Raw genomic sequence first — 17,173 nt, 5'->3', positions numbered from 1 at the left:
TTATTTAATGCAAATTTCCAATTAAATACAAAGAAATAATTGTCAATAGAAAATCATTCATAGCTATACTATTACATATGCATGGTTAATAGTATATCTCTATCAATCTCCCACTTAGACTCATAACCATGCATCTATAACTTTAACTCTCATTCCTTCTACATGACTGTCAAAAGTCTTTGCTGGTAAGCTTTTTGTAAAAGGATCTGCCAGGTTGTTTTCCGATGCAATCTTTGTCACTACCACATCTCCCCTTTGAACTATGTCTCGTATCAAATGATACTTCCTCTCAATGTGTTTTGCCCTTTTATGGCTCCGTGGCTCCTTCGAGTTTGCAACTGCCCCACTATTATCACAATAAAGTGTAATAGGTAATTGCACTGAAGAAACTACGCCTAGATCCATAAGGAAGTTCCTAAGCCATACAGCTTCCTTTGCAGCTTCAGAAGCTGCCACATATTCAGCTTCCATGGTGGAGTCAGCAACACAAGTTTGCTTAATACTCCTCCAACTTATGGCTCCACCTCCCAAGACAAAAACATTACCAGAGGTTGACTTCCGAGAGTTCTTATCAGTCTGAAAATCCGAATCTGTATACCCAATGGGTATAAGATCGTCAGATTGATAAACTAACATATAATCCCTAGTCCTTTTCAAGTACTTGATTATATGCTTGACTGCAGTCCAGTGTTCTCGCCCAAGATTAGATTGAAATCTGCTAACCATGCCAACAGCAAAACAGATATCAGGTCTGGTACACAACATTGCATATATAAGGCTTCCAACTGCAGAAGCATATGGAACTGCCTTCATGTTCTCTATCTCCTCAGGTGTCTTAGGACATTGGTCCTTAGATAGAGTGATTCCATGTCTGAAGGGAAGAAAACCCTTATTGGAATCCTGCATGCTGAAACGAGCAAGAATGGTATCAATATAAAGTGCTTGAGATAAGCCAATCATCCTTTTCTTGCGATCTCGCATAAGCTTAATCCCAAGAATATGAGCAGCCTCTCCCAAATCCTTCATATCAAAACGTTGGGATAGCCAATCTTTGACAGAATTCAACATACCTACACAATTCCCTATAAGCAGAATATCATCCACATATAGTACCAGAAAAACAACCTTACTACCATTCCATTTCTTATACACACAAGGCTCATCATGACACTGATCAAAGCCAAAACTTTTAATCGCCTGGTCAAAACAAGTATTCCATGACCTAGATGCTTGTTTAAGCCCATAAATGGACCTATTCAATTTGCAAAGCAAATTTTCTTGTCCATTGTTTTTGAAACCTTCTGGTTGCTTCATATAGATGCATTCATCAAGACTTCCATTCAGGAAAGCTGTCTTGACATCCATTTGCCAAATCTCATAATCATAATGAGCTGCAATGGATAGAAGAGTTCTAATAGACTTTAGCATGGCTACAGGCGAAAAAGTTTCCTCATAATCGATCCCTTCTTTCTGAGTCAACCCTTTCGCAACAAGCCTTGCCTTATAAGTTTGCACTTTACCGTCTATACCCCTATTTTTCTTATAGATCCACTTGCATCCGATGGGTTTAACCCCTTCAGGTGGTTCTACAAGTTCCCAGACTTGATTAGAGTACATGGACTCCATCTCAGATTTTATAGCTACAAGCCACTTATCAGCATCTTTATCTTGTAGTGCTTCATCGTAACAGACAGGTTCAATATTCACTTCTTCAGGGATTCTATCAAAAGCTTCTCCCAAAAGTGTATATCGAACCGGTGGTCGTCTAATTCTCCCACTACGACGAAGTACTATAGGTTCTGCAATCACACCTTCATCTTGTTGTGGCTGTAAAGCCGGCAAGTCCATGACTGGTGGGACTACATCTTGATCATGTTCTGGAACTTCAACATGTCTGTCATCACCAGGAGGCAATAAAATGTTAGAAGCCCCAACATTGTGCTCCTGTATATTTGGATCAACAGCTGCCACTTCGGTTTCTACATAACTCCCACTACTTTCAGGTGGTAGTGAAATGTTAGGTACTGAATATTCAGGCTGATGTTGATTTATTGGTCGACTAACATTTCTTCCACTACGACTAGGCAATGGAATGTCAGCTCCAACCATTGATGGTTTAGGTTGTTATTCTAATGGAAAGGTTCTAGTTGATATATTTTCTCCTCTCAATTCATACAAGGCTAATTGACTTTTGGGAATATGGTTTTTAATATAGTCTTCCTCAAGATAATGTGCATTGGTGCTAACAATGACCGTTTTATCTTGAGAACTATAAAATAAACCACCTTTCGTTCCTCTAGGATATCCAATAAAGAAGCATAAGTCTGTTTTTGATTCCAACTTGTCTGCTTTCCCTTTCAGCACATGGGCTGGACAACCCCACATCCGAACATGTCTTAGACTTGGCTTTCGCCCAGTCCACAGTTCTGTAGGAGTTTTAGGTACTGACTTAGATGGAACCAAATTCAGAATATATGCTGCTGTTTCTATGGCATACCCCCAAAACGAAATGGGCAAATCTGAATAACTCATCATTGATCTAACCATTTCCATAAGCGTCCTATTTCTTCTTTCTGCTACACCATTCTATTGTGGCATACCAGGTGCAGACAACTGTGAAGTAATTCCTTGTTCTGATAAATAAGTAATGAATTCCCTAGAGAGGTATTCGCCACCATGGTCAGACCGTAACGACTTAATATATTTTCCATGTCGTTTCTTCGTTTCTGCCTTGAACTCTTTGAATTTCTCAAAGCATTCAGACTTACGGCACAACAGGTAAATGTATCCATATCTTGAGTAATCATCTGTGAAAGTCACAAAATACTCAAAACCACCCCTAGCTTGGACACTCATTGGACCACACAAATCAGAATGAATTAATTCAAGTACATCATTAGTTCTATTACCCTTTATAGGAAAAGGCCTCTTAGTCATTTTACCTTCTAAACAAGATTCACAGGTTGATAGTGCCTCCACTTTCAATGAACTCAATGGTCCATCCTTGACCAACCTAGAAATCCTATCTAAATTAATATGACCAAGCCTTAAATGCCACAAATAGGTATGACTAAATTCAATAGGACGTTTTCTTTTCAATGGAACAATGACATCAAAGTTATTAACTTCAGAATTAGGAATTTGCAGTTCAGGTGAAACTTTGAGAATAAAAAGATCATCAATCATTGAGCCAGAACATATCATTTGTTTTCTAAATTTAATAACAACATAATCATCATAAAATTCATTAAAACAAGCCGAATATCCATTCTTGCTCAAACTAGAAACTGAAATTAAATTCCTTCTAATTGAAGGTACATATAAAACATCCTTCAAAAACAATGTTCTATTATTCTCAAAATTCAAAGAAACATTTCCTATAGCTAGAACTGCAACTTCTGTGCCATCTCCTAGAAAAATGCTTACATCTCCTTTATTTAGCTGACGAGTTACCTGAAACTCCTGCAATGAATTGTAGACATGATTAGTGGCTCCAGAATCTACACACCATTGGAGTGTAGTCAACACCGCTAAACAAGTTTCAACTATCAGCATATAAAACAGAGACATACCTTGCTTCTTCTTGGCTAACCATGTTGGACATTGTGACTTCCAGTGCCCAGGTTGCTTGCAGTGAAAACACTTACCCTTAGGCTTTTTCACAGCAACACTTGCACTAGTAGATGCAGCACTTGTTTTAGGCTTAGCCTTGTGAGCATTTTTCTTCTTCTTACCCTTGTTCTGGGCAGAAGAAGAACCTCGCTCAACATTAAGCACAACAGGTGCAGCTCCTTGCTTAATGATAGTCTCAGCAGCCACCAGCTCATTCAGCAACTTAGACAGAGTGAAATCCATCTTATTCATGTTATAGTTCAAACGAAACTGCTGAAAACTGGCTGGCAAAGTGTTCAAGATCATTTCTATCTGTGTAGCATTGTCAACCTCAGCACCAAGAACCTCCATGTCATTCAGAAGACTCATCATCTTCAAGACATGAGTTCTAACTGGAGTTCCCTCCTCCATTTTGGAAGTAAGAATCTCCCTCAGTGCATTTTGCCTTGCTGCACTAGTTTGATCTCCAAACATCTCCTTGAGATTTTCGAGCATGTCAAAAGCTGTGTCCATCTTCTGATGCTGATGTTGCAAAACATTTGACACAGAAGCCAAAATGTAACATCGCGCCATCTCATCAGCTTTAACCCATTTCTGGTAAGCTCTGGTTACCTCCTCAGAGGCACCCTCACCGGGTTTTTCAGGACAAACTTCAGTAAGCACAAACTTATACTCCTCAGCAGTAAGCAAAATGTCCAAATTCCTCTTCTAGTCAACATAGTTTGGACCCTCAAGTTTGTTTTGGGTTAAGATGTTTGCAAGGGGACTGAATGATGCCATTTCTATATCATGCATTAAACAAAAATAGCATATCAATAATAAACATTGAATAAATCAAAATTGCAAATATACAACATTGATATCACAATTCAAAAAAAAAATACACATTCACAATATTCATGCATAGCAACCTCGATGGGAGAATTCAACCAATCACATGTTTTGCATATTATAATTAGATAAGACCGGCATATACTACTCGATGGGAGATAACATGCCTCTTAAATTAACATTAATGTGTGAGAAAATATTACATCTGATTCATGTCACTAATTAATTTACTCAGATGGAGAGTTAAATCAATACAGACAAATTAGACTAGTTTAGTAATTATATTAAAACATGACATCTTCCGATGGGGAAGAAATGCAAATAATTACAACTAGAAAGTAATAAAAAACCACTCACAAATTAATTCATATAATTAAAATAAATTAATTATAATCAAAATTGCAAAATAATATATTTTTAAGACAATTTTGCAAATAAAATTAACATTTTTGGTTGAAAATGTTAAAAAGTTAGTGTTCTGGTCTATTTATGCAAAAAAATTAAAACATTCTGGGTTTATCTTGCAAAAGCAGAAAAATTCTGGGCCATTTCGCAAATTTCAGAACTTGTTTGGACTATTTTGCATAAAACAGAAACTATTGGGCCAAAATTGCAAAAATCGGAAATAGTCTAGGCAATTTTAATAAAACCAGAAACAATCAGGCTCACTTTATAATTTAAATAACTCCAGGGGGCCAAAACGGAATAACTGATACTTTCTGGGTCAAAATGTAAAAAATTAAAGTCCAGGGGTTAAAATATAATAAATAAAAAGATTCAGGGTAAAAAAAAAATAAAAACTTAAAGATCAGGGGTCAAAAATATAAAATTTAAAAAAATTGAGGGACCAGGCGGGAATTTTGGCAAGCAGCAGCTTCTTCTTCACGAAGAAGCCCTAGCCGCCGCTGCCCCTTTTCCCTTCAACCTCCATTTACTGATCTTTTTTTTTTTTTTTTTTCGTCTTTTCTTACCCCTCTCCTGTTCATCGAAACAAAACCCAAAATATATATATATATATATATATATATATATATATATATATATATATATATATATATATATATATATATATATATATGCCCATTAAAAACCACAGTTTCAAAAACAAAGGTTGTATCAGGTACTGCACTTTTGTGCTGCTGTCCTTCAAAAACTCTTGAAGCTCTTGTAACCATGTATCAGTTTATTGATTTGTTCGATAATGTTTTAAGTTTGCCTCATATGGTTTCGAAGAGGGTTGTTTCCGCTTTATACCCGCTCCCATCAATTGGTATCAGAGCCATACGAAACTGTATGATGGTGGCTATTTTGTCATGTTTCAATCGTGTATCTATAATCTGTTTTGATTGTTTGATTGGTACATGGTTACAAGAGCTTCAAGAGTTTTTGAAGGACAGCAGCACAAAAGTGCAGTACCTGATACAACCTTTGTTTTTGAAACTGTGGTTTTTAATGGGCATTAATATATAAAATATATATATATATTTTATCAGGTACTGCCCATTAAAAACCACAGTTTCAAAAACAAAGGTTGTATCAGGTACTGCACTTTTGTGCTGCTGTCCTTCAAAAACTCTTGAAGCTCTTGTAACCATGTACCAATCAAACAATCAAAACAGATTATAGATACACGATTGAAACATGACAAAATAGCCACCATCATACAGTTTCGTATGGCTTTGATACCAATTGATGGGAGCGGGTATAAAGCGGAAACAACCCTCTTCGAAACCATATGAGGCAAACTAAAAACATTATCGAACAAATCAATAAACTGACCTCTTGAAGCGCAGAATCGCTCACCGGTCTTCTTTCCAGAGATCTTGGAGTCACCCACGATCTTCTGCAGTAATCCCTAACTATCTCTCTTTTGGAACTCTCTGAGTGGCAGAGAATAGAATAACGTGCGTCTCTTTATTCTTAGGGTTTTGCAATTTTATATTAAAAAAAAACTCTCTTCGATAGGAAGATATTTTTTAATATAAAATAAATTAAATAAAAAATTATTTAATTAAAATAATTATCAATTATTTTAAAACTAAATAATTTATCTATTATTTAATACACCCTTAACTTTCCAAATAATTAGGGCACTACAGAGACCGCAGGAATAAAATAAATGAGGCTACTAATTATAATAAGAACCTATGTAGACCAACATATTCTTATTACAATTAATCATGAATTATTCCACTAAAAACTCATGACTGAACTCCTTATTTATTTTATAATTCCACAACATAATAAAATAATGTTCCCCACGTTAAGATTACAGATGCTGTCATTTAAATAACTTACTGACAATTTATTTAAATCACAAACTTTAAGATTGTCGCTCAACTTATTTCATGTGTTGGATTCAATATCCACCTGCAGGGTTTACACTATGAAACCTTATAAGTTTACTTAAAGTGCATCATCAATCTCTAAACCGAGACATGGATTCTATCATTAATTAATATTTCACAAACACAAAATATCTTTGCCTAATTCACTGAGAATATTATTCCAATAATGAAACTCACCCTTTAATGAATCAAAGCACAAGACAATTAATGTTTGCTCATATTAAAATAAATCAAGATTAAGAACAATAAATATTATTTCTAATGTCCTAGAGAATATGTTTAACAGTCAGTACTAAACATCCATTCTCTACTTGGTCCAATTAAATACATACAAAATGTACTAATCACAATTATTGTTCATATGCTAATAACATTTATTTAATGCAAATTTCCAATTAAATACAAAGAAATAATTGTCAATAGAAAATCATTCATAGTTATACTATTACATATGCATGGTTAATAGTATATCTCTATCAACTTCACGTATACGGGTCCTTGATTTTTATTTTTGGAGTTTGCTGCAACATTAATGCTATGTTTGGGAATACGGTGGAAGTAAAATAAAGGACTAACATGACAATATTTACTTTCTTTTTACGATGAAGTGAAAATTAGGATAGAAAGGTGTAAAATAAATATTTTACATCATTCTTAATATTTTCACCCAAACCTAATAAACAAATTTGAAAAGCGCAACATATTTTCCCCCTTTGTTTTACATCCACCTATATTTTACTTTCATTCAAATAGCCCATAAGTTTGAGCCTTGAGTTTGTTGCAACATTACACTATTGATTTTTCAAAGAGAGACAGAGGAGTTACTAGCTAGTATGGCTGTGTTCGGCAACAACTCTTAAATAGCTTTTGGCGTTTGGATTGATTAAAATGTTAAACGCTACTTTTTATAATGCTAAGTAACATAATGTTTGAATTAACTTTTAAAGTTTAAGGTAGCGTTTAATAAAAAACTAATTCATATAACGTCTAAACGCTACTAAAACAGTTAACAACTACTTTTTATAGTGCTCAATAACATAGCGTTTAAATTAACTTTTAAAGTTTAAGGTAACGTTTAATAAAAAGTTAACTCATATAACGTTTAAACGCTACTAAAACAGTTAACAGCTACCAAAACAGAAATAACTAATTTTGCTGAATAGACCTTATGTTTGTAGATGTGAGTTGATGATAAGTTTTAAGGTACCAAGTTTGTAAACAACCCCTATAGAGGCTTCTAAATATAACTAATCTTTTGTATTACGTGCATTGCACGTTGAGTATGCTCGTTATATATTTATTTTTTTTATTTATATAATGTTAAAGCATAAATTTTGTTTAGATTAAAATAAATACAAATGGTTAATTTGTATTACAATTTGTCATACAAACTACTTGCAATGCTACTTCTTATGCACTTAATTTATTTTTATATAATTAAGTGGTCTCAAAATAAAGTTCAACACAATCTCTGGACCTAATCTTTTAGTTCGTAATTTATAAATGCATATTTAAAATCCTAATAGGTGCCAAAAAAAAAAAAAAAATCAAGCCATCACTCAATCTCCAATCCCTGCCCTTGACTCTAAATTAATATCTATATACAACTATAATGAAAAATAATAATAAATTATTTTTTACTGCTAGGTAAAAAGAAAACAAATGAGGGGATGATTTGAATTAATAATAGAAATCACTTTGAGTACGGTAGTGGTATTATTTACCTAGTATATCAGAGAAAGGAATATATGTACATACACAGAAATTCTTGAAACCTCAAAAAGTGACCCAAGCAAAACTATATAGTTTTAGTTTTTTTTCCAGTTTCTTAAAAACTATTTTCTATTAAATCAAGCAAATTTAGAATATAAAAGAAAAAAATATCAAGAAAATTAAAAAATGTTTAATCATTAATAGACCATCTATTTAGTGCAAAGTGATATAAATCTCTTACTAAATTAAAATGATAGTAGCTACAAATTATTCAGTAATGAAAAATAAAATAAAAAATTATTATTAAGAATAAAACTCTTTCAAAACTCAATTAACAAAAAATGTTTCAATGTATATAGATATATAAACATATCAATAAAATATTATGTATATTTTTTAAATTACAATTTTCAACTGTTTATCATATCGGGTTTAATTATATAAATTTTATTTGAAAATTTATTTTTTAAAAATATATCCGATCAAATTTTACAAACATAAAGAAAAAATATTAATAAAAATAATATACTTTTTTTTTCTTTTTTTTTATCTCTCCTAAATAAAATATTATATATATTCTATTTGAAAATTCATTTTTAAAAAAATGCATCTAATCAAATTATACAAACATAAAGAAAAAAAATATTAATAAAAAGAACATATTTTCTTTTTTTTTTATCTGTATCTTAAAAGAATTAAATATTTAATAAATAAAATATATAAATATTTTCAAATGTCTCATTATCATATATATTTATTAAAAAATCAATTTAGCAAAGATAAAAATATAAATTTTAAATATTTAATTATCTATATGTATTTATTTAAAAATTAATTTTTTAATTCATTAGAAGGTCTAATGAGCTGAAATAATACTGTGGGTCATATAACAACAAATAATACTCTACTCACTAATTTGGGAAAACACTTGTGGTCGAGAGGATTCGAACTCGAAACCTCTCACTCCTTACACAAGTGAGAAGACAATCAGACCACAAATGATTGGCTTAAAAAATAATTTTTATAAATATATCATAATAAAATGTGATTTTCTAATTAGCTATAATGAAGGTTATTTAGGATATCCTAAATTTTATTAAGGGCGCTATCGAAAATCACATTATTTCCCTTATTTCCACTTTTATATACTGTATAGAAAAGTCAACATTCTTATGCTTTGTTTTGTTAACTTTTTGATTAAAAAATAATTTTCTTTATCTTTGTTTGATAGGGTGTATGCCTCTCTAAATTCTAAACGACAAAAATGGATAAATTGACATGTGAGCCAAATTTAAGGGAGAAATTGACTAAAAAGTTGATTTTTTAGATAATTTAAATACTTGATCCAAATTTAGAAGGTAAAATGAGAATTTTTCCTTAACCTAATTTTAGAAAATCCCCTCCGTCTATCAATGACTACTATTTGTCTTTTTTTTTTACTATTTGATTTGCATGTGAAAAAAACCATAACTTAAGAGACTGCCATTTCTTATTTGTTCTTAATGAATGGCCAAAAAAGTAAAGAAAAAGAAAATTTAGTTCTAGTTTTTTATTTTACACTTCAAAACATACTGATTAAGTTTACTTTTAGGAAGAAGGTTCCATTTGCCCTTTAACTTAGACTGTATATACTAAAGACTCGTATTTCACCCTTTTTTTTACAATTTAGTCACAAACTTATACTAGTATTAACAATTTACTCAAAGTCAAAGCGAGTGTACTTTAAAAATATATGAAAGTGCGTGAGATAAATGTTTTGTCAAAAAAAATCATTTCCCTTTTATCTTTTTCCCTATTTAGTTCTTCCACCTCACCAAAAATGAAACCAACCCAACCCATCTGCAGTAATTACTACAAGTTAACAACACAATCGCTATCTCATTTTCTTCAACCGCCGAAAACTTCAACTTCGCAATAAGAAAAGCAGTAGAGAGTCAACGGTGGGAGTGGCATAAAGCTGTGAATTTGATTTAGAAAAAAAAGAGTGTCGATGAAGAAAAAAATTAAAGAACAGGAAACATTGTTGTAATAAAATAAGGTATGATGCTGAAAATGGAAATACACCAAATAGAGAAAAATAAAAATAAAAGAAAGATGTGAGAGAGTTCTTGTAATTATTGTTGTTGATAGTGCAAAGAATTTAGTTTGACTTCTTGAACATTTTTGGGAGAGAAGAGAGGAGAAGTTAACGAAGAGATAGAAACAAAATGCAAAACTGAGATGAATTAAGTGTAGAAAAATTGGTTTTTGATATTTCTTGCATGTACCATTACAAGATTGATTTCTTCTCTCTCCAACTTGATTTTGAAGATGACTTGTTTTCTGAATCTTAGATCAATTTACAATGTATTTAGGCTCAAGGAAAAAACTAGCTAAATCAAATAAGCTTTTCTTCAATTATAATAACGAAAGTGCATTTTTTTTATAGGCTTTACTAGATATAGAGAGAATTCAAATGTGATTTGATCAGATTTTGACATTTATGGAGAGTGACAGGAAGTGAAGTTACTAATCCATTTAACTCTTACGGGTTCAACAGAAATATGCCAAAGAACGGCTTCAACTCCGGCAACAGTGGAAAAAACATTCTTTGATGGTATAACAAATGAAATTTTCTTTCACTTTTAAAGCGTTATCTTGGTATTTTAAAATTTAAAAATGTTTATTTTTTTTAATCTGTTGACCGAGTGAAGCTCATGTTCTCTATCAGGGAAAAAAAAAGGGTGAATCGCTAATATAGCTACAAATTGGTGACTAAATTGGAAAAAAAAGCTGAAAATTGAGCTTTTTGTATATCCAACCCAAGTTGAGGGGCCAAATTGAACATTATTCCTTACTTTTATTATTTGTATGGATTAATTAAAGAATCAGCATTAGACTCCTTCAATATTCCATTGTATTCTCCTTCTGAAGAAGAAGTAAGGCTTGTGATTGAAAGGGAAGGTTCCTTCACCATTAAAAGGCTGGAAGAAATTGAGCTAAGTTGAGATGCTAATATTGAAAATAGTAACAATAGTTTGTTGTTTGATAAATGGGAGAAAAGAAAGCACGTAGCAAACTACATCAGGGCCATAACAGAGTCCATGCTAGCAAATTATTTTGGGGATGAGATAATTAATGATTTATTTAATAGATTGCCCTTTAAATATACTGACTATTTAGAAAAGGGAATTACTATGCTTATTGTCGTTTCCATGGTAAGGAAATAATAAAGCAATATTGACATTTTAGCAATGCTTCACTTTAAAGTTAATCATATCTATCACTGACGTGGTCCTATACAAGACCAGAAGGTTTCAAAAACAAAAAATAATAAAGCAATTGCATCCTTGGATTTGCGTAATTAAGTCTTTTTGTCCAAAATATGTATATTGAAGTTAATTTCAGTGGAAGGCCTCAACTATATGCATACACACTTACACTGTATTTGGAAAAGAGAGGAAAGAAAACGGGGGGAGTAATGAAAATAAAGGTGAATTTTACTATTTATTTTTCCTCTTTATTTTTTGCTCTATATTTGGATTGAAAGGAAAATAAAGAGAAGGAAGAAAAATAAAATTATTTTCGTTTATTTGGAAAGCTACAATTACGGAGGAAAGAAAATAGTTATCCAACCAAGTGAGCTTAAATGACCAATAACAAATACCTACAATTCAGAGCAAGACTAAATGAAAAAGAAGATAAAGAAGTAATTATAAACTGGATTTCTAAGATGTTTCATGTGAGTGGTAAAGTTATAAAAATCATAGGACTCTAGAGGATATTTCGAAGATAGAAATTTTTTTTTACTTAAACGGTAGATGATTTACCTGCCTAGATGAGAAGATGAGAATAGCAGAAAGTGTGGAGCTGAAGCAAGAGTGTTGGTTGTGGTAAATAATTTTTCTTTTTAAGTAAGATCATTGGTTGCTGATTAAAATTTGAAAAAGTGAGTTTGACTTAAATTGCTGAAGGTTATTATAATTTGACATAAATAGTAAATTATCCTTAAACTTTCTCTCCAATTTGGAGCGGTTGTAATCGGTGGAAAATAGAAATAACTTTCATTTCTTTCTAATTTTACATAAGCTTTCCAAACACGGAAAAGTTGTAATCCCTCGTTATTTTTCACTCAAATTTTTTTTCCTCCCAAAAATTTCCTCCTTCCAAAATAGAGTGTTAATGAGATATTAATTTCAATTTATAATTTAAAAATATTTAATCTTCTATTTAAAATAACAGTAAAATGCCTATAAATCCCAATCAGCAATTTTTAAAGACTTATAAACTACTTTTCACAAATTTTTAAAGACTTATAAACTACTTTTCACAAATTTTTAAAGACTTATAAACTACTTTTCACAAATTTCTAGATCTCATATATTTTTTACTTTAATACAAATAAATTGTTGAATAGTCAATGGATAATATTACACAAGTTGAAGCCATAAAGGTTTAATTGTAAAGTAGTAGCAAAATAACATTGCTGTAATAAAAAATATCAAAGGAGTAAAGTGAGAAAATTCTCTTGTAGGTTCTATTTCAAGTAGGGGTGAGCAAAATTACCGACCGAACAGAACCAAAAATTGAACCTATTCATTTCGATTCGGTTCGGTCTGATGCACAAAAAAGTTTAGTTGGTCGATTCATTCGGTTTAAACCGAACTGCTCGGTTCAATTCGATTACAGAAATATTCGGCGGTTGGACTTAGAGCCAAACCAAAATGGTAAAAATCGATAAAAAGACAGAACCAACTGGTTCGGTTTAATTTATTGTAAAGAAACTTCTGTTTATATTTCGTGGCTTCGGTTTTATTTAATTTGAACCGAACCGATCGTTTGCGCGGCCATAATTTCAAGAACCATAATGAAAATGGGTTTTTTTATCTTTTTATGCAATTTAAGAAAAAAAGTATAAATGTAATCAAAGGGATATCAAAGGGCAAAAATGACAAAATATTATTGTGGCATTGCAATCAAAACGGGGTTTATTATATTTTTATACCATTAAAAAAACAAAAGAGTATAAATGGATCACAAAAATAACAAAGGGTAAAAGTGAGAAAACACTATGATGTAAAAACTGCCAAAATTAAAAATGAAGCCATAAAGTTAGAATTGTCAATTAGTAGCAAAATGAAATCTCCGTAGCTATAAAGATATTAAAGGACTAAAATAAAAAAACCAATATTATAATTTGAAAAATATAAGGGGTTGAATGAGAAATTATTAAAGGACTAAAATGAAAAAGTAATATTGTAATTAAAAAGATATAAGAGGCTGAAAGGGAAAATCACTGTTATTAATTTACCCACGCTGCTTAGTATATATAGGCTTTGTTCGGCAAAAGCGTTTGAGGGGATGTTTAAAATTTTTATTAAATCAAAACATTGTTTTGATGTATTATAACATTCGGAGAGGTAGTTTATAAAACAACTTTCAGTGGATAACATAGCGTTTAATGAAATGTTATCCCGCCTAATATTTAGCTGTTTCACTTTTTTTAAAAAAATGTATTGACAATTTTGCCCTTAATTTAAAACTCTTTTTATTATTTCAATTGATGCGTGAATCATTTCCTCAATTAGCTAGATATCAAGAAGTAATTAAACTAGTCAAAACCTAGTTGCTATGATATTGTGATAGTGTTATTTTTATAGTATTTTTAATGTAATTTTTATTAAGATTTTTAGTATTTTTAATTTATTTAAATTAGTTTTTATTGAATTTTGTTATGTTTTTAGTTAAAAGCCTCCTTAACACACAACTCACTTGATTTTGAGACAATTTGTAGGGTTTTTGCACAAGAAAAGACAAAATGAAGCAAATTATTTTAGCACGCCTAGACCGTGCTGATCAGCACGCCCATGCTAAGAATCAAGGAAAATTAAGCGGAAAGTCAGACTCTGGCACGCCCAGCCCGTGCCAAGCCGCACTCCCGTGCTGCATATGCCCTGGACTTCCAGAGCCTAGCACGGCTTAACCGTGCTAGGGCGCACGCCCGTGCCACAATGGAGATGCAATCCTAAGGCGTCCCCGTTGAAGCACGCCTGTGCTACAAATGTACAAAAACTTCTAGAGCCTAGCACGGCTTGACCGTGCTAGGGCGCACGGCCGTGCCAAAGGAGCTTCTTCAAGCGTGCTAGACAACACGGCCCGTGCTGAGTCCTCCAGACTTCTAGAGCCAAGCACGCCCAGGCCATGCTGCCTAACATGCCCGTGCCAAAGATAAAGAGCTCAAATTGAGTCAAGAATTGCCAACAAATTCCTACCAATTTCAAGAGCTAATCTTGGACAACTTTCTTCATATGCAAATCAAGCCGTAATCTATGCACATGGGAGACATGATTGAAAGAAATTTAAGGCTTGATTGAGAACTTTATCTCCTAACAAGGTGGATTTTATTCTCTAAACTATGTGGATTTCTCTTCCAAGGAGTCTATATAAAGAGAAGAAGAGTTCACTGTGAAGAGGTCCAGATATCTCATCTCATATCATTCTACTCCATTACATCTCATTCTCTTAGTCTTGTATATAGTTTTATTTTTTAGAGTTCAAGCATTCAAGAGTTGTGCAAAGGTTCAAGGAAGCCATCCAAAACCTATTGTTAACTAATTCTTATTTCTAAACTCTTAATCTTGTTTATTTCTTTCATTATTCTTATTGATTATGGAATATCTATCAAGTATTATTGAGTTTTATTTAAGTACTATGTCTAACTAAATTCTCATACTAGGGATTTGATGTAGCTTAACTTCTTTTCTAATTTATAATATTAGATTTGTTTTTCTTTGTTTAAGTTATGATTCATTGATAAATCTAATGCTTCCAGGCAGAGGTTATCCCCTGGATTGATTTATTTTATTAATCACTATCGGAAGAAGGATTTTTAATATGAAAAAGTTAATGAATCACATGAGAATAACAACTTGATGCGGAAGCTATATGGTTTGACTCATAGGGAGTTTTCATGAATTAACAACTTTAATTTATGAATTTATAAACAACTACAAAACTTAATGATTTAACTCATGTTTGATTGTGCTATTGGAAAATAGGTAGTTAAACAGAATTAAAATAGCTAATAATACATCGGGAGAGCTTGTTAGTGATTTTAGAGTTATTTCCCCTACTTGAACAATTAAAATTAATTAAGGAACTAATAAAATAAATTGGATAGAATTAAGTGAAATCAAAATCCCTAGTAGTTTTAAATCCTTGATTTCTTTAATCAAATATTGCTTGCTTGATTTCTTTTTATTTTACTTGTTGAATTTAAATTCTTGAAACAAATTCTTCATTTATTGTTTAAATAATAATAGGTTAACATAATTTTGGTAATTGGTATACAATCCTCGTGGGAATGATACTCTACTCATCATATATTACTTGTAGCGATTTCGTACACTTGGGAAAGCACTGTCATATTGCAACGATACCTCTTTTTATATAGCTGGACTATACACTATAAATTGACATTCTTTTGATAAAAAATTAATAACACATCACATAATCATCTTTTTTTTTTTTATTATATTAAGTTTACTTCTATAGTCATAACTTAAAATTTTAACTCAATATTCAAATGTCATGTTTTGTCATTTTAAATTCAACAGCTAATTAAATAATTATTTTCACCGAACACTTTTGCTCTAAACAGCTATATGAATAACTAATAACTAACAGCTAATATCTAACAGCTAACAGTTATTAAACAGCTAATAGCTACTAAAAGAACTAATCTTGCCGAATATGCCCATAATAATATAATAACTAAATTGTTAAATGATTTTAAACCACAAGGATGTCTTCATAAAATGTTCAAAAGTCAAGGACTCAATAGTAATTTCAATAAATTATAAGGATCAGATAGTAATTTTCCATTCCGTTACAATAAATTGTAAACTTGAAGGGGAGGCAATAGCATTTATAGATAATGTTGGTGGTTACGTAGACTGAATGTGGTGATGCTTGAATATGTGGACTTAAAAATTTGTCCTAAAAAGTGACTTCAAAAATAAATCTTAGGCCGTACCACCAAAAAAAAATCTTCTTAAATATGTGGACTTAAAAAATTGTCCTAAAAAGTGACTTAAAGAAAGTTATTAGCATCTCAATTAATGGAAAAAAAAAACTATATTGATAATATTAATTAGAAGTTATTTTTATGTTGACTTTTATGCCTATAATAATCTATTATTATAATATATAAAAATGAAAACAAATAATAATTGGATGAACAAAAATATCATTATAGATTTATTATTGTTACAAGTAGAGGACAATTCCCGATCAATTATAGTTTTTTCACTCATCGAAGTAGTGAGAGATTTTGAGTTCGAATCATTTATATTACAAGTGCGCATGTTGTGTAGCCCGCAATGTTATTGCAGCTCATCAAGCCTCCATATGGAAAAAAGCCTCCTAATGGAAAAAAAAAAAAAAATAGATGACAATTATCAATTGAATTAAGAATACAAATTATTAATACAATTAGACATTCACATATAAACAAGATAAAAATACATTAATCAAACATAATTAGGTAAGACTTTATACTTCTTACTTCTATTAATTATAACAAGTTTAATTTTTTAACCATCTTTTCAGTGCATAATCCGAAATATTTCCATTTAATTCAAAATTATTTTTTATTAATTTGGTTTATTGGATTTGTCGGTACCGTCTTT

At 31.4% G+C, this 17,173-nt stretch overlaps 1 pseudogene; it reads left to right on the top strand.

The window, feature by feature from the left end:
* Window positions 1–11,713, top strand: part of LOC149497402 (S-adenosyl-methionine 4-1-methyl-2-pyrrolidinyl-3-oxobutanic acid methyltransferase-like) — a 28,229-nt pseudogene extending 16,516 nt beyond the window's left edge.
* Window positions 11,714–17,173: the final 5,460 nt, after the last annotated feature.

Source organism: Jatropha curcas, chromosome 3 (genome assembly GCF_041381405.1).
Source record: "Jatropha curcas cultivar XTBG-Jc1 chromosome 3, XTBG_Jcur_1.0, whole genome shotgun sequence".
Classification (NCBI taxonomy): domain Eukaryota; kingdom Viridiplantae; phylum Streptophyta; class Magnoliopsida; order Malpighiales; family Euphorbiaceae; genus Jatropha; species Jatropha curcas.
This window is presented reverse-complemented; position numbering and strand designations above follow the sequence as displayed.